The sequence below is a fragment of the Sphaerodactylus townsendi genome, linkage group LG01 (genome assembly GCF_021028975.2).
Source record: "Sphaerodactylus townsendi isolate TG3544 linkage group LG01, MPM_Stown_v2.3, whole genome shotgun sequence".
NCBI classification, from domain to species: Eukaryota; Metazoa; Chordata; class Lepidosauria; order Squamata; family Sphaerodactylidae; genus Sphaerodactylus; species Sphaerodactylus townsendi.
Window position 1 is genome coordinate 31,947,315 of NC_059425.1, and position 26,838 is coordinate 31,974,152.

Here is a 26,838-nt window from a genome sequence, read left to right on the forward strand (position 1 = left end):
CAGTGTAAAATGATAACAGCCCATATGAAGACACATCTATTAAATACAGTGTAAGTTGAAACATTCAATATGAGGTGTGCTTTTTGATTCCAGAGGATTGGGTTCAAACTTCTGCCTGAAATGCTAGAGCTATTGCAGCTTGGTTGTCTTCAGGCAATTCAAACCGGGGGGCCCTTTTAACTACAACTTGCAGTGACAGACCTGTTTTTTAGGACTAAATCTAACATGATGCTTGAGTCCACTTTTCTCTCTTGGGAGCGCTTTTGTTGTTGAGTGTTGGGCTCTGAAATCTTCTTCTTCTTCTTCTTCTTCTTCTTCTTCTTCTTCTTCTTCTTCTTCTTCTTCTTCTTCTTCTTCTTCTTCTTCTTCTTCTTCTTCCTCCTCCTCCTCCTCCTCCTCCTCCTCCTCCTCCTCCAGTGGTTGTGAGGATAACTTAGGAAAGGAAGTATCATGTACACTGCCTTGAGATTCATAGAGGGTGAGTAGAATGAAAAAATTGCAAAGATATGTATTGCATGGCTGCACTGGAAATAGAAGTTTCCAGCTCCACAGCCCATCTCAGTTCATATGATATGCTGCTTTAAAAGAGTTAATGTTGATATTGTTAATGTTGATATTGTTGTGACCCACATCAGAGCATCATCCAGTTGTGGGTTCTGTGATGACCTTGTAAGACCTAAAAATTTCTAACCCTCACCAGGTCATCAGTCAAGTCCCCCAGAAATAGGAACTTGAGTCTTAGATAGGTAAGAAAGGAAATATTTATTTGAAAAAGAAACTGGGTATCAAATATATGTACATCTCTGGTTCTCAGTAAAGCACTTGTTATTAAGATGAACTGAAGTGGGAACTCACCCTGCTGAAATAAATAGCCAGATTTCCCTATGTCTCCATCTCAGCCAGTATTTCATATGTTTACTGACAGAAGAAGAATGATGTCTTGATAGACCGGCCAGATTACTTGCGATGCTGGTTGACTTAAACTGCCTTGAGGTCTTTCTTCATGTCCTGCTGAGGCATTCTTCCCATCTCTCCAGAAAGGCTCAACCACAGTTTCACAAACGCCTTCCTAGGCAATGTTTACTGTTTCCCCTGGCTTATCTTTGGTGGGTAATCTTCCTTGCCTACAGCCAGCTCTTAGAAGACTTTGGTTGGAAGCTCTCTCCTCTACTTTTTCTTGAAGATCTGCTGCCTCCCCCCCCCATCCCTCGGGCGGTATAAAAGCCGAATTAATAAATAAATAAAATAAAATAAATATACTCACTCAGGAAGATTTCATCCAGTCAGCGGCTGATATTTGTCACACATTGTTCTGTTTAGTTGTGGCATTCTGGGTTTTACAATCCCCCACAAAGTGTCCCTCCTGCTTGGAAGCCTTCTTAGTCACCCTTTAACCTCCCCTCAGCAAGAGACACTTGGTTCACCCACTGAAAACACACTGTCACACTTTGTAACCTTCCTGTTTTCCCATCACAAAACCTCAGTGCTTAATACAAAACAGAGGTAACAATAACATCACATTCCAAAATCATGGTTCAAACAATATTTGTTTTTCTCATATCAGAACTTGTTTTTCCACAGGTTTCAGGCCACCCATTGGAAACCTCGGTTAATATCGAGTAAGGTGGATGGAGAAGCAGTTTGGTTTGGTCTAACGCAGGGGCTTTGTGACTTCAGTGTGGAACAAAGGAGCCATTTAAGAAGCATCTTCTAATTCAGGGGTAGGGAACCTGCGGCTCTCCAGATGTTCAGGAACTACAATTCCCATCAGCCTCTGTCAGCATGGCCAATTGGCCATGCTGGTAGGGGCTGATGGAAATTGTAGTTCCTGAACATCTGGAGAGCCGCAGGTTCCCTACCCCTGTTCTAATTAGATCACACTGTGGTTGCCAGATGCACCATAAACTGGTCCAGGGAACCTTTGTGATACAAGAAGTTGTGAGCTTTTTGGCATTCCATCTGCGGCTCTTCTAAGTGCTGTTTCCAATGATACCCGGGCCATGTTCTGGGAAAGTGGCAGTTTCTTTAATTGAGTCAGCATGTTGTAGTGGTTGAAGTCTGAGACTCAGATGTGGGAAATCCACGTTTGAATCCACACTTGTGTCATGGAGGCTTTCTGGCTAACCATGGGCCAGTCATATACTGGCAGCCTGACCTACCTCACAAGAGTGTTGTAAGGTTATAATGGAGGAGAGGAGAATGATGCAAGCTGCCATAGGTCCCCATTGGGGTGAAAGGTGGAATATAAATAAAATAAATAAAAGTAAAGGCATTTATTTAGAAATTAGGATAATTTCACCATTACTGTGGGTTCAAAATAAAACTCACAGTTTTGTTTTTGAAACACAGCACTTGTCCATGATGATTATATCAAGGTTATGAAGGGTCCTTAGTAGGAGGTTGGGTCGACATATGCAGCTGAATGAGGTGGTGGAGTGTGACATATCACGGTTGAATGCTAGCCTATAAAATTAGACTTGCGGCAAGTAGAGCACCTAGCATGGAGTCGGATGCTTAGCATTTCTTTTCCTGCAGAACTGTTATGATTATTTGTCTCGTATGCCACTTTTCCCCTATTGAGCTCAGGTTGGCTCACAATACATTCAGTACCACATAAAACCAATTTAAATCCTTATAAAACCATTTCAAATCAGTATAAATACAGATATGTTTAAAATCATTCTAGAGCTGAGGGCACCGATATATATATATATAATATATAATATATATAATATAGGCAGTGGGGAGCGATGGCAGGGGGGAAGCCCAGACTGATGGAAAACCTGTAGCTGTCTCAACCATATGCCTGGTGGAATAGCTCTGTCTTGCAGGCCCTGTGGAACTGCATCAAATCATGCAGGGCCATGGTCTCTCTGGACCAAGCATTCTATCAGGTTGGGGCCAGAAAGCCCTGACCCTGGTTGAGGCTAGCTGGACATCTTCCAGGCCAGGGATCACCAGTAGGCTTTCATTTGCAGAATTCAGTGCTCTTTAGGGGATGTATTGAGACAGAAAGTCCTGAAGGTATGCTGGCCCCAGATTAAAACTTGAAGAGAATTTTTAACTAAGGCCCCTTTCACACATGCAGAATAATGCATTTTCAATCCACTTTCAATGCACTTTGCAGCTGGATTTCACTGTGCAGAGTAGCAAAATCCACTTGCAAACAACTGTGAAAGTGAATTAAAAGTGCATTATTCTGCAAGTGCAGAAGGGGCCATGGAGAAACATTTTTTTATTATCCACCCTTAGAGTTCTGAAGTATTCAAAAGCTTGCATAATGTTTGGTGTCATAATTCCGACTTGCACGCCCTTTCCCTTCACTCCAAATACACAAGGGCTGGCTAAGGTCCAACAGTAATGTGGCATTCAGTAATGTGGCAGGGTAAAGGTTTATGTGTTACAGTTATGTATTATTTCTTGTATATGTACAGCTCCCTGGGTGCAGAGGTGAATGACTTGGGTAGTGTGAAAACATGTGGTGTAATTTTTCTTAGTTTTCTTAGTTTTCAGAAATGGAAATTTCCCCTTGACACAAACAAGAGAGTCATCATGGTGTAAGTGGTTAAGAGCGGTGGACTCTAGTCTGGAGAACCTTGTTTGATTCCTCACTCCTTCACATGAGTGGTGGACTCTAATCTGGTGAACTGGGTTGGGGTCTCCACTCTTCCTTATGAAGCCTGTAGGGTGATCTTGGGCTAGTCACAGTTCTCTCAGCCTCACCTACCTGTCAAAGTGTCTGTTGTGGGGAGAGGAAGGGAAGGAGTTTGTACACTATTCTGGGACTCCTTGGGTTGAGAAATGTGTCTTTTGTGGTAGAGAAAAGTTTTCAACAACTTCTTTCCTGAGGCAGCTGTTCCTGAGGCTTTTGTTCATCACGCTCTCCAACGCAGACCAAAGTTAGCCCTTGCTGTGACCCATTTAGAAGCACTGAGTGCAGAGAACTGCATCAAACCAAGCAAAAGTTGGACATTTCTGGCTTTGCCTTTGTGGAGTAGGCGAATATGTAGGAGCATTTGTGTGTATGTTTTCCTTGATGATAACTTAGCGATTGTGCTCAGTGGCTTGCCAACTTTTAGCTCCCGAACAATTCGTGTAACTGGCTTTTTATTTTAAAAAAATGTTTAAAGCAGGAATATGTAATGGAAAGATGAACAGACACATCTGTGCGGCTGGCAATTTAGTGTACGCTGGGAGTGCATTTTCAGAGGATTACACAAACTCCTTAAGATTGCCATATTCAGTAATAAGCTGCTAAATGGATGAGCCTCTTTATAATGAGGTTCACTTCAAAGGAGAGACCTTGGATGACTTACATCTTGTATTCACCTCCCTGGGACTTCAGAATGCCTAAGCTATTAGGTTTGGTCGATTAAAAAAAAACAAGAACAAAAAACTGGGTAGTATTAATCTCATGGAAGCTCCAAGTCACTCACTCTTCGTTTCTCCTGAGTTGCTTTCACATGCTACTTCAGAAAGCTCTTATTGCAGAACTTGCTGAGGGGAATGAGTATGTATTGGCTGTGAATGCATGAAGCTGCCTTGGTCTTTCAGTGTCAACATTGCGATTGGCAGCATCTCTGCAGGGTCTCAGTTCTTTCGCATCATCTCCTACCTGATCTTTTTTCACTCAAGAGGAAGTGGAGTGATCTTGGGACCTGGTGAATGAAAAGCAGATTCTCTGCTCCTGTGCAATTCCCCTCCTTTTTTGACTGCATGACTGTATGAAGGTCACCCATGTTGAAGTCAAGGACCCTGCAAGCCTCTGACTTTAAAAGGAGGAAGCTTCCTGTCATTCCTGTATATGAATCTAATACATCAAATCATTGCTCTAGCTAGCCTGTGTGAGGTAATGGTTAAGAGCGGTGGACCAGGTTTGATTCCCCACTCTTCCACATGAGCGGAGGAGGACTGTAATCTGGTGAACCAGGTTTGTTTCCCCATTCCTACACGTGAAGCCCACTTGGTGACCTTGGGCCAGTCATAGTTCTCTCAGAACTCTCTCATCCCCACCTGCCTCACAAGGTGTCTGTTGTGGGGAGATGGAGGGAAGGAATTTGTAAGCCGCTTTGAGACTTCTGATTGAGAAAAGTGGGATATAAATTCAAACTTCTTCCATCTTGAAAAGAGTAAAGAAGATTCTTTGAAAAGATCTCTTTGATCGTACTTTTATAAGACTTAATCACTCAAGTTGTACAGAGACATGATGCTGCTTCACAACAGTTATACTGGGTTACTCTTCATAACTATCTTTCCTAAAGCATTGAGAGTTTTTTGTGCATGTGGGCAGCCTGTAATGACCTAGTTTGAATTTATTCTATAATAAACTTGAATTGTGCTTTCTGTTCTATCCTCTGGATGGTTGCTTTGGATATTACCAGTAGCATTCACATACAAAGCCCTGCTTATGGAATTCTGTAATAGATGCAGATGAAATATCCCCCATGTTATGCAGCATCATAAACCTTAATCAGAGTTCTGCAATTTATACTTTGTAGACAAGAGTCTCCATCTGATGCATGAAATGGATAGCAGATGGGTTCAACGTGTATGCTGAAAGGCAAAGATTTTTACTTTTGAAACTCCTTAAAATACATAATTCTGCTTTTAGTGCCAAGAACAAATTAAAGGATGTTCTTCTGGAGAAATAAAGAAAACACCTCAGGTGGAACTGTCTTGAGTTTGGTTGACACCTCTGTTTGCTCTCTGTCCTCCAAAAACAATATTTTATCTCAAGCTCAAAGTGTATTCAAAACAGTAATGTTAGCTTAGAGCAACCATTTTAAAAGTGCCTTTATTTATTGTTTGGAGGCTGTGTGGCAGAAAAACCAACCTATCCACACTGTTTACAGCTTGGGGAGAAGAGCATGTAATTGACAAAGTTATAGAAATCCCCAAAGGGTTGATTACAGGGAATGACACTTTGGAAGATGGATGTGTTGAGAATTTCCCTTATTCTCAACTTACAATTCTTTGATCACTCAACCTACCTGTGGAGAAGCACTTGCTATTTTATTGGCTGTTAACCGATGCATACTTGCCTTCTGGATCCTAAAGTCTGTTAAGTGAAATGTCCAAGCTAGAGAAGGCATGTCTTGAACTGAACTGTAGAATAAGGTATATTTTAGCTGCATCCTTGCAGAATGTGGGCTGACTTGTAAATGAACTGGAAGCAGTGAAAGTTGTGTTGGAGAATATTGTTTTCTGGAAAAAGTTAGTAATGTACCAGTGTGTGCATTAATGCAATCTCTTGCATGAGCCAGGGCTGAGCCCCTGGCATTTCCATGAAGAATGTTGGTCCTCCAGGTTATGTTAAGTCTTGAGTGTGTTCAACTTGGATTTTGAAGGCTTTTGGAGAGCAAAACTGGCCCCCAGTCCAATCAAAGAGCACCTGGTTTCTGGCTTGAATTGCTGATCATCACTTCATCTTAACCCCAAGGCCAGTGGGAAGGGTCCCCCCCCCCCCTCTCTGCTTTTCTGGAACTTCATTGGGTGACCTTGGACCAGATTCTCCCTCTCAGCCTACCTCATAAGGTTATTGTTAGGATAAAATGGAGGAAGAGGAATGATATTGTAAGCTTCTTGGAGAGGAATAGAAGCAGATAATTCAGTGGCTCGTATTTGTTTGTTGACGGATGGGAATGAAAGAATGTGCTCTTCAGTGCTGTGGAGAGGCAGTGTCCAACCTTCAAAAGCCATTTAGAAAAATATTGAAAAGGCTCACAAAGTTTGGGGGATTGCTGGAAGAAGGGGCTGCCTTGCTGGGGTGCTCATGTACGCAGGTTTTGCACAGCAGTGATGGTCTAGAAATAACTATTGAAATAAGTGCTGGGAAAATGCAAGATCTCTGGAGCCAGTTTGAGAGGAGGCTTCCAAGTTCCCTGCAGGAAACGTTCCTCCCACCCTTATTCTTTTTCAGCCCTGAGATAGTGATTCTTTGCTATATGTGGCAAGGTAATCATGGGATTGACTGCTATTCCTGGTGAAGTGAACCCTTGAAAGCCTGTTAGCGGTTCGCTTAATAGTGAGATCTTATACAATCAGTGCTGCCCCAACACAGTAGTTGCATCCCTGAAGATTTCTATAGCATGATTTTCTGTAATGCGGCAAGGGGATTGCCTCATAAAATAGAATGGAATAGGTGTAGGGAAAAGTTCCGGACTCTCGTCTGTTTAAGATATTCTTCCTCCAACTATTGCATTAATGCTATTGGTTATAGTCGTTTGATGTTATTGCTTCTATCAGTCATAGTATAAGAACGCAATAGAATTCAGTTTACCTGGCATACAGGAAGTTGCCATCAATGGTGGGGAGAGAGAGATTGGTCAACGAAACATACCTGAGGAAGACTGCCTGAGGCCACTCGGGCACAACTATCGAGTACCACATGCTTCATAATATTTGCTGCATTGCACATTTGAAGCAGAATTGCCTCATGGCACATTGGGAAAGCTTGGCCAAAACAGAGATTTTGCTGTCTGTGCCTCTGGGTTTTCTAATCTGAATCAGATTCTCACTATAGCACTTGTTTCCCATTCCTCTGTTGTGTTTGAACCAATTCCTGTTCTGCAAACATGTGTTCTGGCAGAACTAAGCTTTGTGGTGTGCATTTGTAAAAAGCTTGTTAACTAACAAACAGTTATCATGGTTTGATTTTAGCTAGGTAATGCTTTTGATTTTGCTCACAGGCTCAGTCTCCCCTTCTAGAAAGTCCAACAAATTAGACTTGCTAATTAGAGATCGTCCACAGAATCATGGTGGATGGAAATTCCAGTTTTTTAAAAAAGTAATCTCATATTAGAACATACACATTTGTCCTATTTGACCCAAAGCTCTACTAGTGAAACTGAGAAAGCAGTCAACATAGGAAGGAAACAAACCCAGCTGAATGCAATTACCCTCAAGTTTGTCCTGACATTTACCCATGCAACGATACAGGTCTTCTAGGTACAACAAATTATTGTGCCTTCAAACAGTTAGGGCAGGGGTAGGGAACCTGCGGCTCTCCAGATGTTCAGGAACTACAATTCCCATCAGCCCCTGCCAGCATGGCCAATTGGCCATGCTGACAGGGGCTGATGGGAATTGTAGTTCCTGAACATCTGGAGAGCCGCAGGTTCCCTACCCCTGAGTTAGGGGAATGGAGAAGACATGAGGTGATTCTTGATGTAAACCTGAATGCTCAGAATTTGAACCAACGTGCGACCATTGAACTGTTTATAAACACTGATCACAGGGCTTTTACATTAACGTTCTGAGAATGGAAATATTTTTGATTCTGGTGGGTTTCTGGGCTGTGTGGCTGTGGTTTGGTAGATCTTGTTCCTAATGTTTCACCTGCGTCTGTGGCTGGCATCTTCAGAGGTGAATCACAGAGAGAAGTCTGTTATACACTGTGTCCAGACTTCCCTTATTACAGACTTCTCTCTGTGATTCACCTCTGAAGATGCCAGCCACAGATGCAGGTGAAACGTTAGGAACAAGATCCACCAGACCACGGCCACACAGCCCGGAAAACCCACCAAAACCTGGCCGTGAAAGCCTTTGACAATACATGGAAATACATGTATTGTATTCCAATGTATTCCAATACATGGAATCTGGCCGTGAAATGTATTCCAATACATGGAATCTGGCCGTGAAAGCCTTTGACAATACATGGAAATATTTCTGTTTATCCCAGTTATATCTAATTTCAAAAATGAGAATTTCTCAAAAGGGAGGTGGTGATCAGATTGACTTTGGATGTTGTAGCTCTCACAGTCCCCCTTGGGTGCCTCATTCTTCAGCTGTTGCCTTGTCAGAAAGGGAACTCCAGCAGGATATAATAGCAACCTTCAGATGGGTTCGCTGAGAAGTAAAACAAGACATTAAGGAAGGAGCCTTCAGAACAGGTTGGATGAGTATTTTGTGGCAGTTCTCTGCACCGCTGTTTTGTTCCTTCTTGTTCTGTAAAGCAGTATGGTGCACAACAGTAGGAATAATGACATCCTGACCAATTTGTTTGGTGCGTGAGAGTAAGTTTTTGACCAGCAAAACTTTTTATCCAACAGGAGAGAGGAGTTTTCTAGCTTGTTAAAAAGCAGAATGGCTTTGCAAGGGCTTGTTTTTCTAGGTAGGATGTTTTTATGATTAGGTAATTCATTTTTTTATGATTAGGTAATGCATTTCTCCATTAGAGATGTAGAATGTGGAAGATGTGGGGAAAACACTTTCTTTTTATGTAGATACAGAAATTTTGGGGGAAACTGAAGTATATGTAATGCTTTCTGAAAACGTAAACGTTTTTTACTGCTATAACATAAAATGCATTGGGTTAGGTATGGCCAGTTTTTTCACTGAGTCAGCCTTTGTCCCACATTTACTGTTGGCCATGCATGTCCTGAGGTCCCCAAGGTAGCTTTTATGATGATCAAAAGTTGGACTCCTTCCTCTTTTATTACCACCAGAACAGGTTGTATCTAACCCAAAGCTATTCCAGAGAAGACATTCGTGCAGGCCATCTGTATCTAGGCAATTGCTTAATAATTTGTACCTATGCCGAGTAAAATAAGAAGTGCTGCCATATTTAATTTATAAACATAAGTCCTGTTGCAGTTTGAAGATTAGCAGTTTCATTTTTGCAGGCTAGACCCTTTTTCCTCACTAGTCAAACTTTTCCATAGGCCAGGGCTGGAAAAAAATATCCCAGGTGCCAAGGGTGCCATGATATCAAGAAGTTTCATGGTGATGCCGAGGGTGTTCATCAGTCATTTATTCTGAGTGCCTCTTGGTGATTCTTAGTAGAAGAACAAAGCTTATTTAGGTGAGGGATAGAGTTTGGCTTTTTGTTGTGATAACTAGAATTACCCCACATTTATTTATATGCACAACACTTTAAAAAAAAAGATTACAGGCAGAAGGGGAGTATGGGAAAGATCCATCGTCGTAGCATCCATTGACTTCTGTGCCCCACCTCGATTCTTTATTTGTATTCTCATCTAACTTTTGGTGGAATGTGTGTGAGATTGAATATGTGAGCCAAGGCACTTTTGGCTGTGGACCTCACACTTCAGAACTCTTGCCCCAGATGTCCTATCCCAGGGGTGCCCAACTTGGCCATGCTGGCAGGGACTGATTGGAATTGTAGTCCATGAACATCTGGGGCACCAGAGTTGGACAGCGCTGTCCTATCCTGTCTTTGGCCTTCCAGAGATTTGTAAAAAAAAACAATTTATTGCGTAGGACAATGGGTGCTTTCACACATTCTGAGTAATGCACTTTCAATCCACTTTTAATACACTTCGTAGCTGGATTTTACTGTGTAAAATGGCAAAAACCATCTGCAAATGATCATTAAAGTGCATTGAAAGTTGATTGAAAGTATATTATTCAGCATGTGTGGAACACTCAAAGTTACTTGTGCAGCTGATTCTATGTTGCTCATTGTATTGCTTTTATTAGTGTTCTGCTGTTTTTGATGGACTTTGTCCATGTTTGCTCTTAATTTTTTATTTTGTATTTATACTTAATTATTTAAGTACTTATACTTATATTTTGCTGTAAATGATCTTAATTACTATTTTAGTAGAAAGATGGGATTGAAATTTTCTGAAGAATAATAACTGAGCAAAGCTTTGTGACTCTTGGTGATTTCTAAGAAAATTCCTTGCTTCCTTATGAAACAGAAAGTGTCAAGTGAATATGCACATTTATATAAGGGGAGTTGGGGGAAAAACCCAGATATATGAGAACTGTTGTTGTTAAGGCTGTTTTGTGGCTTGAATGTTGTCTTGGGTCTTGCAAATCCTTTTTGTAATCACATATAGTTATCAACCATTCAGTTTCTAGAAATCTAGAGAGGGAACCTCAAATGCTTTTAGTAAACAATGGTTATTTGTGATGATGAACTGATTTTTATAATAGGCTTTCTTCACTGTCATTCAAGTATTAGCTGTGAAGAATGTATCTAGCTATTTAGATCTGAAGTTCCATGAGAAGAGTTTTAAGGCTACAAAAAAGTAGCTCAGCCACAGACTTTTGTTCAGGAAAAATGGGCAAAAGATTTAAAGGGGACTTTGGGAGAGAGTCTTAAATAGGAGGTTTAATCAACTACTGTTCGGCATGCTTAAAATTTACTTCTGAGTGGGGAGAACAGTGGTGGGCAGCAATAGGTCATCTGGTACTAGTTAATCTCTAATTTTAGTTTCTAATTTGTAAAAGTTTATTTCCTCTGAATGTATTGGTCTCAAACTGTTGATGGATGAAGCCCAAAAAGCATACTTTTCTTGGTTCTGTCTCTACAAATGCAAGTGAAGTAATAAGGTTGCATTTTTAAACTATCTGGCACCGTTCACACTGATTCTCATAGACTGATTCTGTGCAGCAATGTGAAATCAACTATAGTCAGGGAATCTAAAAAAGGCCACTGAAATCTCCCTGAAAATTCCATTCATCCATCCTTCTGGCTTCTAAGACATCTGTAGGCGTTGCTCACAAACTAAGCTTATCTGTATTGCCCAAGGGGCTAGAAACATTCCTATTTGTATAAATGAAGACGTAGATTTTCAAGCAGTTTAATTCAATATGCAGTACTACGTTCTACGCTTGGCATCACATTATCAGTAATTGTTATCTATTTATGCAGCACATCCAGTTGTTTCCCAAGAATTTCTCCAAAGGTAAACTTCTCTGAATGCAGCTTTAGTAGCTTCTGGTCAGGGTTGGAAAGTGCTGTCAGATCCCTGGACTGCTCAATAACAAGACTCTGTAGCCAGATGATTTCTTTATTATGAAAAGCATTTAGGCTTCTAGTGCTACAAATTTAAGCACCAGAACACCTTCCGTTATACACCACATCATGCCCCACCACAACATACAACAACCACCCCCGAACACCATTTTCCAAGGGAAGTTGGGTCTCCACCAGTCCCACAGTCCAGAGACAGCACAGCCTTCACTGGTCAGAACAACCCACACTCTCCACTGCTGTGGAGGGCAACAGCTAGCAGGTGTCTAACAAGCATATTAGACTTTGCCTGGGAAACAAAACTAAAGCAAAAGCAGACAGGAGGTAGGAGGGAAAGAGGATCCCATGTCCTACTCTGGAGACGTGGCAGGATCGAACCAGAACTGGGTAGATCATGACAGGCACAGAGAAGTGCAGGAGAAATTGGAGGGAAGACAGGTGCTTGTGGCATCCCCCCCCCCCAAAAAAAAATAAATAATATGACATCCTTCTGTGTAACCTGAATTGCTGATTGTGTAGAAGACACAGGACTGGATCCTACATCTCTTGCTGTAATTGTGGAGTCTCTCTCTGGCATCATAAGAAGAGATCCGTATGCTGTGTCGGTCTCTAAGGCAGGGGCCAGTATAGCATACACGGCAGGAATTGGAAGCACGGAAGCTGCACTTTTGATGCACAAGCAGCATCACGGTTTTGTCTGTCATCTGATCAACAGAAGTGATGCTTAAGCTGGAGTTTGAATCCTAGGTCACCGAGCTAATTGGGAGACTTGCTTTTTTCCTTTCCAGAACTCAGCAACTGATGCTGGCTCCCCACCCCCACCGGGGAAATTAATCTGACGGGTGCCCACTAAAGACTGATGTGCATGCTTGCCGAATTTCTAGGATTCCTCCGCTCTGCTTATTTGATTTACTGAAGAATCTGAAGATTTTCTCTTGTTTCCTCATGAATTATCTTTCACCTCTGGAAAGGTAGAGGTAAGTTCTTTTCTTTTAGGTTATACCCCCTGCCCTTCTCCTGTTTCCACCTCTTTGACTGTAAGCATTGCTTCAACCTGTCAGAGATGCCTTGTGCAGCTCTTCATGTGGAACTAATAGCTGCAACTGCCCTAAGCAGGAAAACTCTCTCTTCTGTGTTCTGCACTTGGCGGGTGTGTTTTTTTTCCCTCTGTGTGTTAATCTCAGAACCGGGCTGTGCTGCATTTTGCTGTTTAAAAGCCTGTCTTCAAAAGGTATGGCTGTATTTGGGTATCAAAAGAGCAGGGTGGGTTCCTTGCTGCAGCTACAGTAAAAATTGTAGCCTGGAGTCAGGTTTGGGCAGACCAAGGTGACTTGCTTGATCACAGCAGTTAAAGCTTTTGTTAAGAACAGCCAGAAAATAACCATGGAAGAAAGTGAGTATTTCATAGCAGGGGATTTGACCATCTATCTTTTCCTTTCCATACTGACATCAAGTGCTGCAAATCCTTCAATTGTTGCCCATTTTTTACAAGGTTGAGATAGTATAGGGGCACTACCTCTCTGCTCAGGTGCTTCTAGGATTGCCAGGTCTCCTCTGGTCATCAGCAGGGGATTGGGGAATAGGGTTGCCAATTGGGATATTCCTGGAGATTTGTGGCTAGATCCTGGGGAGGACAGGGTCCCAGTGGTGGAGCTATAAGGGGGTTCGCTGTGCACCGGGCATGCTCCGGTGGGTGCAGAAAATCGCCCCTTCCTCCCTTGACCCCCCAGCCCTGCGTTCCCGCTTACCTTAGTTCCTCCCTCCTGTCCCTTAGTTCCACTCTCTTCCCCTCTCCTGCAGCCTGGTGGGAACTATACTTCCCAGGAGATCTTGCTCCTGGGAAGTGTAGTTCCCACCAGGCTGCAGGAGAGAGGAGTTAAGGGGCAGGAGAGTAACTGAGGTAAATGGGGGGTGAAGGTTGTGGAGGTCGCGGGGGCAGGGCGCCACGAGGGGGGCGGGCCAGGTGCCATTTTGGCCCGAGCACCATTTTGTCCCCTACTCCTCTGCAGGGTCCTCCGTGGGGTACAATGCCATAGAATCTACCCTTCAAACGAATTATGTTCTTCAAAGGAACTGATTTCTGTAGTAATTCTGGGGGATCCACAGGTCAGAGGTGGAGCCTGGCAGCCCTGGGTGTTTTGGACTGCCATGTGGTTGTGGATGTATTTTTCTTACAGGTCACTGTCTCCACACGTTCTCCCCACTCTCCCAAAAGTACTACTTGCAAATTGCTAGTGATGTTTTTTTGAGAATTGGATATGTCAATAAGGGTTGATAGATTACTGAGCAACTTGAGTGGAGCTCTTATTTAATGCCTTCTTTCATGATCTGATTTTTGGAAAGGCTGAGCTTAGGATTATCAGTTCCAGAATCTGTATGTTACTAATGAAAAACCTGCACCTGACTCCTACGGTGATAGGGTGGGATACAAATTCGGATTAAATAAATAAAATGAAAATTAATGGGTGAACTTATTTTACTTTTACTTTACTGTCAGATTGAGAATCTTCCTTTGCAGAGAAGACTCTCAGCGGGTGGCCTTTTCTGACTTTTGTTAGCTCTCCTTACTTATCTTCCAGATCTTCAGAACCACAGCTTTTTTTTAAATTGGAGACCAACTACTGTTAAACTGTTTCATTTTGTGTATAGGGGTGTCGAGCTCAAATGGGACAGATGGCTGTATTTTGTCTCTAGTAGATTTTCTCAGAGCACACAAACTATATGTCTACATCATTTAATTACTAATTTTTGGGGAGAGCGATTAGAATTTTCTCTGTCACAGAACAAATAGTATAACAAAACAATCCCTAGTATGTTGCTATGGCATATATGGCAGACATGAGTGAATTCCTTTGACTATTAAGGCATTTGTTCCCTAGACGTAAAGATGGTTCTGCATCTTTATTTTGTTTTGTTTTATTATATTCATATTCTGTCCTTCCTCTTGTGGGCTCAGTGTGTCAAATGTGGTAGAATCCCATGGAGTGTATTGTGGAACCTCAAAATATCCCCCTTTCCTAGGTAATAGGTTTGACACCTCTGCTCTAGGGCAGGTAAAACCAGGTGGCAGCTTAATTTTACAGTAGCACTGAGGTAGATGGAAAGGGATTAAGTAGACATGGCCAAAGTGTATGTTCAGTTTTTCCCCCCAATGACATACTCCAGAGAGCAACTTCTTAGTTCAGGATTTACTTTGGAATTAATGAATATATCATGTTCCATTCCTCAGTTGGAAACATATTGGGCTTCTTGGTCTTATTCATATTTTTGTTGATTGCTGCTGTAGTTAATGGCTTTGTACTATTTATAAAGTGACTTCCTGCTTATTAATTTGTAGGATAAAAGAACTGAAACAAATCAGCTCTGTTCACATAATTTGTATGTTATGTTGATTAGCTCTGAAGAAAGTCCGGCAGTACTTGTTGCTGCTATTCCACTGTTATAATCTGACTTGGCTTTCTGCCCTCTCATTCCACCATGATTGTATTGATTTGCCCTTTGAAGGGGTCCTCCATGCCTACCTACTCCAGTTCCCAAGTTCTGAAATGCTTTAACTCAAATACTTGAAAAATTCAATTCTTCATTTTTCAGTGACAAGGGGTAAGTCTACAGATAGTGGATTGTGTTGGTGGACCGAACTTTAGCAAGTGTGAAGATTCCATCAAAAATGTTATTGCTATGTTTTGCATTGCCAGCCTTATGACAGCCAGTAAATGTGGACTGGCAAAAGCGTGTGTCCTATGCTCCTGCTTCACTCACCAGAAGAGGTGGAAGATGATTTTCCCCCAGCATTCCAATCCCTGCCCCCCCCCCCCAATGGTATATTCCTTGGGGTCCACTGATCTATGGACACACAGCTTTGTGGTGCATAGAATTCTACAGTGGGAAGGGCAAGAGAAAGGGTAGCTTAGAAATATATAGTGCACATATATACTTTTTCACTGATAAAAGACTGTCCACTCACTTTTCTTTTAAAAGTTTATAAATGAATAGGCTTTTTTTTTGCTTTTTAAAAATTTTTTCTTGGTTTGCTACAACATTCCTTTCTGTGTGTGTTTGTTTTCTCTGTCTCTCACACACACAGTTGCAGTGGAACCGAGGTGAATAGCTTTCTTGGCAAAGGCTGCCAAATGCAGAAATGAAACAAAATAGGATAACCACCAGAGCGTTTAATCAAATGCCACACCATATCAAAATTATGACTTCAAACTGTCATATATTAGCATTACTGAAACCACTGACTATCACAAGCTGTGTTGTAGTTTTGTCAGTAGCAGGTTAGGGAACAAGTAGACAAAAGGAAAGGTCAGGTATGAGGCAGGGTGCTTGGCAGGATCATATCTGGGTCAAGAGCAAGGAGCTGACCAAGATCAGTAGCTCTGCAGGAATTCAGGGAACAGATACAAGACATGTTGTTTTGGGAATCCATTTTGAAGAAATCAGGGAGTAGCTGCTTGAAAAGAAACTTGCTGGATGCAGGCGAAGTACTGCAACCAAATCTGGGAGTAGAGGTGCTCTAGTTCACACGGTTTCCTCTTTTCTGAGTTTGCAACAAGTAAGGTTACACTGGAACATAGCCAGTCTGCAGGATCTGTGCTCTTATGAATGGTTCTCTCCTTAATCCAGGTATCATCGTTGCTCTCAGGGAAATGTGGGGAAGAATGTGGGTTTAATCTGGATCTGAGTTATGTTAAATTGCACCTGTTTTAGAGGAACCGGTCGCTTTGCAGGCAAGTGTCAAGAGTGTTCCTTTGGCCTTTTTTTTAAATTGTGAAACTGCACAATTCAGAAACAATACTGTCTATAAATTTTAAAACAGTGCTAGAATTAAAGCCAGATTTGATCCTTGACACGTTCCATTGACCCAAGAGAGGAACAGCAGTGTATCATAATATTCAATGCTGTATAAACTTATTCAGAGCTGCTTTGGAACTACTGATCATGGCTGGGTTAACACAGCTTTCCCTGTGTAACTGTCCTGCCCTGGAGTCTATGCGCAAAGGCAGCCAGAGGAGGGGGCAGAGTTCAAGAGAAAAGTGAGCTGGATCACCCAAACAAAACATCAGTTCTCTTCCGCCATCCCTCCTCTTCTAAGTGCTTCATGTGTGGTGATACTGGTGCCATAGCACACTCCCATTTAGTGGTTATGTTGGATGTTACAGATTGGAGTGAGCATGCAAGTAAAAGGCTTGTCACATTGTGCACCTATGATATGAGAACAGAATAAATTGCTCAAAGGTTTTGTTTAGACAACATTGAGTTGTGTTGTACGGTAGCTAACAAGACACTTTCTTCTCAGAACAGTCTATAGCTCAGTGGTGAGAATAATTTGGTTAGCATTGAGACTAGCCTCTCCTTTCCTTTGAACATTCATGTCACATTTACAAGAACCAGTGGTGACTGCTCAGCTTAGCTCTCAGTAAATACTGTGAGAGTTTTAAGGTTGGGTGGAGAAACAGCTCCTGAGGGGTTTGAATAATCTGACAGAGAAACCCAGAACATTAATAAACCCTTCAGTCTCCAAAGAATGACAACTGACTGCAAGAAATTAGATTGGGTGATGGGTTCTGAGTTCTTCAAATACTTTCTATTTTAACGTGCAATGTGAGAGTTTCTGTTGCTAATGGGTTTGCTGGCTTGTGACTATAATAAAGGTTCTCCTGTGTTTTTACACTCTCAAATTCCACTATCCAAAGTGTCAGAGACGAGTTTCTTTTGAAACTTTACATTTACAAGATGATGACAGTGAGCAATAATATTTAAAACATTTGCACAACTAGTGTATAGGTATATTTTCTCTCAAGTCCAAATTTGACCAGACCATAGGAAAGCTTTATTTTACTGTCGAGAGCCAATGGGGCGTACTGGTTAAGAGCAGGTGGACTCTAATCTGGAGTCACAGTTCTCTCAGAACTCTCTTCATCTACCTTACATGGTGTCTGTTGTGGGGAGAGAAAGGGAAGGAGTTTGCAAGCTGCATTGAGACTCTTTACTGTTGAGAAAAATAGGGCACTATTCCAAACTCCTCTTCTTCCTACTCCTTCTCCTTCTTCCTTGTTAACTTACTCATATGAATTACTTATTCTTCATTCTAGCTGTGACTAAATTACAACTGCAAGCAGATGAAAAGCACTGCATATCTAAGAACTAATTACTTGAAGGGAGCATACTGTTTCACCAGATCTATTGCAAACTAGAATGCCTCTGATGAAGTAGGATATTGGTCCATTTAAACTTACGTTGCAGTGTCCATTGTAATTTAGGGTGCCATTGTGAAGCTTTCCCTTCTATCTTGTAGACAATGTTAATCTTATCAAGAAAATACACGAAGTGGAAATGTTGGCCTTAGGGTAAGGAGAGAGCTTTTATTGATACTTTCAATTTAGATATCTAGCTGTTTTTGAGATCTGGTCAAGTTGAAACAGGTTAATATTTGGAAGACAGTCTATTACTTTGGTAGGATTACAGTGGAATTAGTTTCTTATATAAAGAAAAAATGAAACAAGAATGCCTGTTATGTACCCTATTCTGTAGGAAATGGAGAAATGAAATGGTCTGTTCAGTTGTCTTAAGAAATGATTGCCCGTGAGGTGTATGAACACAGCTTGTTGCATGCCCCCTCTTGTCTTCCCTCACACATGGAGTGAGAGCATTCTGGTTTTGGACGTCTACTGTGACATCTAAATGCAAATACCTGGACATACAGGAGTCTGTTCCCTATTCCCCAACTGAGGTTCTAAAACTCTGTCCAGTCCCAGCAGTGGCGTATTTGCCTAGGGACAGGGGGTACTCTCTGACCCCAGGCGCCACTGATCTGGTCACATGGGGGCGCAAAATCGCCCTGCTGCCTTGTTGTCTTCATTGACATGGGTGGGGCCAAGAAAGCCAGAGGACCCCCCAAGCCTTGCCCCCCTCCCGGCTGCCAGCTCCTCCAAGCCACGCGGCTCCGAGCTAGCAGCCTGGAGGGGACAGGGTTGGGCCCCACCTCAGGCATAGCAGGGGTGGGGCACCTGGAGAACTGATGTCTCCGGGCATCATTTTCCGCCAGTCCCAGTTACAAAAGCCCAGTTTGTAGGGAAGAAATAAGGTGTTTGGCCGTTGTGGGTTTTCCAGACTGTATGGTCATGGTTTGGTACAACAGCTGTTAATATGGATAAGTAAATACATCAGGTGCAGTTGGTTATGTTCTCGCAAGCAAGTAAGAAGGAAGAAAAATGAACACTCCTTTGCATGTGTAGAGAACGTGCTTCTAAAACAACTTCAGAATGTTACATTTTCTCCAGGCTTCATAAGGATTTCAGTTTTTTAATAGTTTTTAGAGGGGATCCATGTTGGTCTGCAGTAGAACAGCTAGATTTGAGCCCAGTAGTACTTTAGAGACCAACATGATTTTTGACTATAAGCTTTCAAGGGCTTTAATTCTGGAAAGCTTATACCCCCCACCCCACCCCCTTGCCCAACTCTTGTTAATCTCTAAGGTGCAACTGGACTCAAATCTAGCTGTTTTTGTGTGACATCTTATTCACAAGGTTCAGGGCCAAGCAACCACGTGCTTTAAAAAAATGTGGCTGATAGCAATCTCTTTTGCAATGGGCCTAACCTGCTTAAGAATGTAGGGTTAAATCTACCTTTGCAAAATGCTCAAAGGAATATAGGATGGTGCCGAAAATCCATGAACAGTGAGGTGTGGAGTTTCTCATAGCCTCTACCCTTCTTATGCCATGACTGAAAACTGGCTTAGCTTGTTCACTACTAAAAAAAAAAGGATATGACAAATAGGTGTCATCGGTGTGTTGCTTTGCTCATAAAAATCTTTAATGGTTTATCTTTCCCTCCCTTTGAAACCTGGGAAAGACTGACTGCCGACAGATTGTTTATAATCCACAGTTTTAGAGAAGTTGTTGTCCAGCTGTTTCTCGGTAGCCATAATATACAGGACATGATTTTAATTATCTGAATGGCTACAGGGGTTTTTATGCAGATTTTCCCAAGGGTTGCTTTCTCTGGTTTGAAAACAAGCCTGGGAAATTTCTCTCTGCGTGGAGGAGCTGCCTATTTCAGTTCTCTTTGGGTCTTTACGGCCTCTGGAGTCTAGTCCTGTCTGCATTTAACTGCGTGCTGCTTTGTTTTCTAGAGTTGCAGTACAGTTTGTAACCAGAAGACTTGTTTTGCATCTGCTTCACTTTTTGGGGATACTTTGGGGGATTTGCAAATGGTACAAAAACTGATGAGCAAGACAGGCGGATGCTGGGGGGCGGGGCGGTTGGTACGGGGAAACTTCAGGGCTTTAGCACATGCAGAATTCACTGAGCTTTATACGGTAGTACTTGCTTCCCCACCACACCCACCCAACGCCAGCAACATTAGAAGGTAGAACTCTGCCCTTGTGATCAAAGCCACCAGCAGATGTTCTACGACTTTTCAGACATATTAGTAAAGTGTTACGCAGGACACAGATCAATAATTTTTTTCAAATAGCAAAATAACATTTTAATCAAGAGTTTTTTTAAAAAAAAAACTCATTTAAAATGAAGTCTGAATGTAATTCAAATAATTCTTGCACATAGAGAAAACCAACTTTGGAGATGACATTAGATATTGTAGAACTTTGTAGTTCAACAGGCAAAAAGTATCTCCAGTTTTGACTTGATATAGAGCCTGGTGGACCAACTTGGCTATAAGGCTAGTTCTTTGTCGGTGTATGTTCACTTTTACTTTTCTCATTTAACGGGTTTAATTTTAGAGAATTCTTTTCCCTTTTATGTTTCCCTTTCATGTTTCCATATTTGGAATGGAATCTCAAAGTAGGTAAGGGAGTCTATTCAGACTGAGAAGAATCCAAGTTAGCAACGTTTAGTAAGCAGATTTAAGAAGCTACATTAATAAATGGCGGACCAGATTTTAATTTTTAAAATGCTTATATGCAGCTTAAATATATGCATGCCTCTGTCTAGCTTCTGAAATTCAATAATAAACAAAATAATGATGATGATGATGATGATGATGATGATGATGATGATGATTATAATACTTTCGAATGGCAGTAGTAAGCAAATACTACATCTAAAAAGTTAAGAGGCAAGCAGTACTTACCTGGTAAAAGAAATTACATGCTCTCCAGACTTTTCTGACGAAGGGGTCTAATAGCTTAGATTCCTTGTGAATCATTGGCAGATAATTGTAATTTTTTTCCTGCCCACTTTAACATAATAGAGTAGTTACTTTAGAAAATGAAAAATGCATTTATATACTAGAGCCTGCTTTGATTATTTTGCATGCTAATGCAGACTGAAATGTATTTTAAGGAGTTATAAATGAATTTTAACATTAAGGAGAAATGTTTTCTTGCTTTTTGTCGTTCACATCAAAATATCACCTCAGAGTGAGAAATATTCTTTATGAGAAGAGAAAGAGTTTGGTTCTACTTTTGGGGAAACTTCAAGCACCCTACCAACACCAGCTCAAATTTAACTGAGTTACGAGCAGACTACTCAGAGAGAGTTTTAATAATAAAGTCACAGAGTATCAAACAGATAACACTTTTAACTATACAAATTTAGCTGCAGATTTTATGCATTCTGGAACAATTTCCACAGTTTGAATATCACAGCTCAAGGTAAAGTGGTTTCTTCGCTTTCTTTGGATCAGGTAGGAATACATTTTAAAAGGTTTTATTTTTACCAAAAAAAAAAAAGAAATAGCGCACTTATCATGAAAATGGCAAGCAGGAAGCTAACTTTTTTTTTTCTAACAAAATGTTGGTTCACAGCTGCAAAGAGCAGCAAAACAAAATTAGCAGGGCAAACAGTCCCTTGGCCAGAAAATGTTCAGAAATGAATAAAATATGTCAAGGCTGCAGTATTGACCATAAACTGGGGAGAGCAGCTGTTGATGTGTGCCAGCTTTCATGAAGCCATTGGAGAAGGTGTCTCTGTATCACTTCTCCAGCACTGTTTCGCCAAGGGCTTGAGGAATGGGAGGGTGAAGAGAGAGGTTCAGGATGCTGGATCTGCCATACAGGAGTGCAATAAAAATGTTTTGTTGCAGCACTATATTGCAAATGAACCCTATAAATCATTACCACCTCTGCTCAAAAAAACTCTTTTTGTAGTAGGATAAAATATCACATTAGTAACCACAGAAGTGGACTGCAGCCTTGCTTAATTAAAATAATTCTTACTGGAAAGTGGCTGTTGCTTCATTACATCATGTAACTTTCGTAACCAGTTATAGGTTGTTCATAGGTTTTGGAAGAAGGCTGAGCCTTAGAACGAAACCAGAGGGCTAGATTGACTTGGTGGCTGTGCCCTGGTAGTCAGGTGGAAAGTCTACTTTTAGTAAAGGTGCAGCGGCATGTGTATGTCTGCCACTCCAACGCTTTTCTTTGCAACCCCTCTAATTCTGGTGAGAAACTAAAATGAGTCAACTGAGGCTATCGTCCTTTGGAAACATTACAAGAAAGCAAGACTCAGTGGAAAAGACAGCAATGCTGGGAAAAGTTGAAGGCAGCAGGAAAAAAGGAAGACCCGACATGAGATGGGTTGACTGTATAAAGAAAGCCATGAGCCTCACTTTGCAAGACCTGAGCATGGCTGTTAATAGTAGGACTTTTTGGAGGACAATGGTTCATAGGGTCACCATGAATCAGAAGCGACTTGACGGCACTTAACACACCCACACAATCTCAGCAGCTTTCAGCATGCTAGGAAGGCATCTGATCCAGCAACCTTGCTGAAAGCAAGCAGATTTATTGAGCAAGTTTTATTCTACCTGGGAACCCCAAGTTTATTGTCTGAAGCTCCACAATAGAAGAAAGGTAGGATGGGAATGTGATAAATACCTTGGCTTCCAGCATGATTCCTAGTAAACAAGGGTTTTACCAAGGAATGCTTAGTGCTTGTATCACTATAGGTTTAGTGGCTATGCAGTGGAGACTGTACAATGCATCAATTAAAACTGATAGATCTGTGATTTTTTTTCAAGTCTTTGGTAGCTATGTACAGATTAGGACTGTTGACCCATAGTTCCTGTTAATTGGTTTATTATTATCCCAGTTCAGTCTTGACAACTGTTGGGCGTCTTGTATTACATCTGAGGCAATTTTGTAGAATCCAGTTGCTTTTTCATCAGGGTGTTTCTAAACCAAGTTGTTCGGGTCTTGAATCCTTCCCGGAAAGCAGAGCCATGTTGCTGACTGGCAAAACTGTTTCTCTGATCCTCAGTATGTGAATACGGATTAGGTGGAGGTGTCTGCTTCCTAGTGACACCATAATTTTGACAGTTAAGAGACTTAGTTTTTAAAAATGTATTTATATTTTAAGCTTAAACTGGTTTCCATGGCTCACATGAATCAACATTTTAATATCAAAAAAATTAAAAGTTCAGTGCAAATGTTCGGTTTTGATGGAGAATCAGTGACAGTGCGAGGATGCATTATTGCTTCCTATCCTCCTTTGGATATCCCTGTTGATGACAATCTAGGAGTTAGATCCTGACTACAGCCTACTGTTCCTCTCACAGTCTCACAGGTGGCAGTTTGAAGAGTTTGTTTATTGGCTAATTCAGCAGGCAAATATGGGATGCTGTCAAAGTTATCTGTACAGATCACTGTCATTGTGTTGCTGGGGTATGTAGTGATCTTGGTTATTTATGCGCTAGCATTTCATTTGTCAGTCACTGAATTTTTAGCATTTCGGTTTCTGGCGGCAGTCTATTCAAGGTCTCGAGATAAAGAGCCTTATAGTAACGTGGCCTACAGTGTGCTCATTTTGTAATCTAGAAATTTTCCATTACTATGTTGGCATTTCATGTGGTTCTTCCTCTGGATGCCTACTATGCTTTGACAGAACCTTGAATCACTTGAGACACAGTATGAAGATGTTCTAAGTTTGAACATGACCTGAGTTACAGCGTGCAGCAATAACAGCCTGGACAGTATGCAGTAGCAATTCTTATTGAGGCTCCAGAGAAAAAGATAACCGTTCTAACCTCAGTTAGTGTTAAAGGAGACACGAGGTCTCTCAGTGTAGCCTCTAGATATGTAACATGCTCAAGAAGAACCATACCTCAAAAGCAAGGTGGGTGTATTCTGAAGTGAGGAACTTTTAACAGTCTGGTCTGCCATAATTTCCACAGAGCTTTGCTTGACTTCTTTTCCTCTCCATTTGTTCATTTAATTAAAGGGTGGGAAACAACCTGAAGTAATTGCTGGATCTAGCATTACTTGAATCCGAAAACCTTGTCTAATTTTTACATATGCAACACTGCACCATATTGCTGCATTCTTTTATCTAATCCTTTAAACTATTTTCTTTTTTGTTTTGGCTGAATCTCTCTCTTTTTAAATAGGTTCAGGTCAAACCCCCCTCAGCGGGGCATTATGAGATTTTCCTGGAACCAGACTTCTGGAAGCAAAGTATCTATAGTATCCAAAATAAACTTCTGTTTGCTATCTCTTTTTGCTCTACCTGGTGTTCAACATGGCAGTGTAGGATCTGTGACAGTCTTATGAATATTCATCTATAATTTAAACTTGTAGACCTTCAGAATGGTTGTGCCCTGGCTTGAGGTGGATCACATCAGTAGGCACTTCAACCATTTTTTTAAAAATCCTAAGTTTGTTTGTAAAGAGGAGGGAGGGGAAGGGAATAAAGTCTTATGAGGACCAAAATTCAGCTTGCACGGTTGTGTTCAGGAGTGTAGACATCTAGAAGTAAATCCTGGGCCTTTCCCCACTCTTTTCGATCCCCCCTATGCCGCGCGCTGCTCTCAGCTCGCGGCATCCCAGGCGCGCGCTCGGGCGCTGTTAAGAAGAGAGCCTGGGTTGCCGCACGCTGAGGGGGCGCAACAGCGGCAGCATCGGGGCGGCTGTGCTGTTGCCGCCCCTGTCGTTGGGAGTGCCAGGGGACCCCGCGCTAGTCTCCTCAAGTAGCTCGGGGCTTAAGGTAAGTGGGGAAAGGCCCCCTGTTAACTGTAGTACTAGTTACTTTCAGTCAAATGCACACTAACCTGGGCTGTGTTGCAGGCTAAGGTTGAAGTGTTATAAAGGTTAAAGGTTAAAAAGGTTTAGATTGGTCATAAGAGTTTCAGGTTGATATGTTTCTTCATAGGTTTTGCCAAAGCGTCAAACCCAGTTTCAGCGCTCAGTTTTTTATCCAGCAGACATCCCAGAAAGCCATCAACCGTTGCATTCCTTCACTATCTATCTCAAGTGACAGAAGAAAGCCACAGCAATAAACCTTTACACCAGATAGCATTTGCTGTAAATTACCGATACTTTATTTTAATCCTTTATTGACCAAGTAGTATTAAGGCGGCATTCAAAATTGCCCTACTTGACAGACGAATGTGATTAATGTACAGCGCTTTGTGAATCTCTCTATTTGCCCTGTCAATAAAGCTTGTGAGCTTATTGTTCATATTTAAATCTCAAGAATGACTCCTCCAAACATTAGCCAATATTGGAGCATTGGCTGATGAGTCAAATAAGCGAGGCACTTAAAAAAAGAAAAATCACTCAGCTCTGGTCTTGCCCATCTATTATCAGTTCCAGTCACTGAAAAGTAAATAATTTAAAGGCTTCGTATTTATACAATATCATTACCTTATCATCCAATTAACATCTATTGGCAGCTACATTTCTACAGACTTCCATGAAAGGCTGCCCACAATCATCTGTCAAAGGTTTAAAAAAGAGTTATTGACGTGTTTTTGTTTTTTTAACATCTTCCAGAGTACACAGTTGTTCCAGAGAAATAGCCAATCACAGCCAAATAAAACATGGTCTCCCTGAAAGCTTGAACAGTGTGGTAGTGACTGTTATGGGTTTTCTGGGCAATTGTTTCGCCTGCATCTGTGGCTGAGATATTCAGAGGTATGTCACATCGAGATGCGTTTCTCTCCGTGGCATAGTGTGGTAGTGGTTTGTGGTTCTGATTGGAGTTCCTTCATTGGCATATTTGCCTAGGGACGAGGGGTACCCTCTGTCCCCGGATGCCACTAATATGATCACATGGGGGGCACAAAATCGGCCCCTCACATGACCAGGAAGACGACATGACCTTGTCGTCTTCGGGCACCCTCGCCTGCGTCCATGTTGTCATCACATGGGCAGGGTCGAGAGTGCCCAGCTGCCACCCTCCGCCCTCCCTTGCTCTCTGCTCCCAGTCGGCTGCCGGTTGGAAGCTGGGAGCAAGGGGGGGGGGCTGGGGGAGCACCATTTCCCCTCAATACACCTCTGAGTTCCTTAAGGGAATCTGGATTAGCCATGTGGGACCTTCAGTGCCATTCTACTTACAGGAGATCTTTTAAACCGGTGCCTCTAGTTACTGAACCTCTGATCTTCTGCTTTCAAAACATGTGCACAGTTAAGAGCCAAAGAATTTCCCTTCAGAGCTGCCACTTCAGCTTATAGCAGACAGCTAATTGCTTTGTATTCTTTGGTTATTATCCTGTGACTTAAAAGGAGCCTTGACATCTGTGTATGTGTGTTTCCTTTGTTTAGTAGCTGCTGATTTTTCCAGATATCTTCCGTCCTTCCTAGTATTTAATGGCGAAGAAGCTAGTGTTGTTGGCTGCTGCCCTGCTAACTGCAATAACATTTTCTGGAAGAGTCTTTGTAAGTTTGTATGGGAGCAAGTGTAAGACAGCTGCTTCAGGGCAGGAAAGCTTAAAAAGCTTTTGAACTGCACCTACATTTTTAGGATGGTTGCCAGGAATATTTAATTCATCAGTGGCAGCTGATCCTGTTCACCCGTTTTTGTGGAGGCCTAATTAGGTTTAGACTCAAGTGTGGTACAAAGAAGGTGTTTGGCTGGGCATTGCTCTGTTTCAAGGTGCGTTTCATATGTTAACTATTATTCTACGTTTAACAAATCACAGGAAGAGCTGATTTGAAATTGGATCTCTGCTTTTATCAGACTTCATGATTCTTTGTTGGTTTATGATTCTTTTGCAGTGCTTTGAGCTTGGTTATTAATATTTGTGTTAATTGAGGGCTGAGTAGAAGTGTAGTAGAATGAGATTTTCTGTCCTGAACCCATCCTGTGGTTCCCAAAGCCTACCGTGGCCCGTTTAATATGATTACTACTGTTCTTGAGTTCCTTTTTATC

At 41.7% G+C, this 26,838-nt stretch overlaps 1 protein-coding gene across 8 annotated transcripts in view; it reads left to right on the plus strand.

The window, feature by feature from the left end:
- NCOA1 (nuclear receptor coactivator 1) overlaps positions 1-26,838 on the plus strand; it is a 353,900-nt gene that overhangs the window by 101,376 nt on the left and 225,686 nt on the right. For 7 of the 8 annotated variants that reach the window (XM_048516939.1, XM_048516949.1, XM_048516888.1 and 4 more), the window contains exon 2: positions 12,517-12,705. The exons of the other annotated variant lie outside the window; for it this stretch is intronic. The gene's annotated coding sequence lies outside the window, so the exon portion shown is untranslated. The remainder of the gene's footprint in view (positions 1-12,516; positions 12,706-26,838) is intronic. 8 annotated transcript variants of the gene reach the window in all.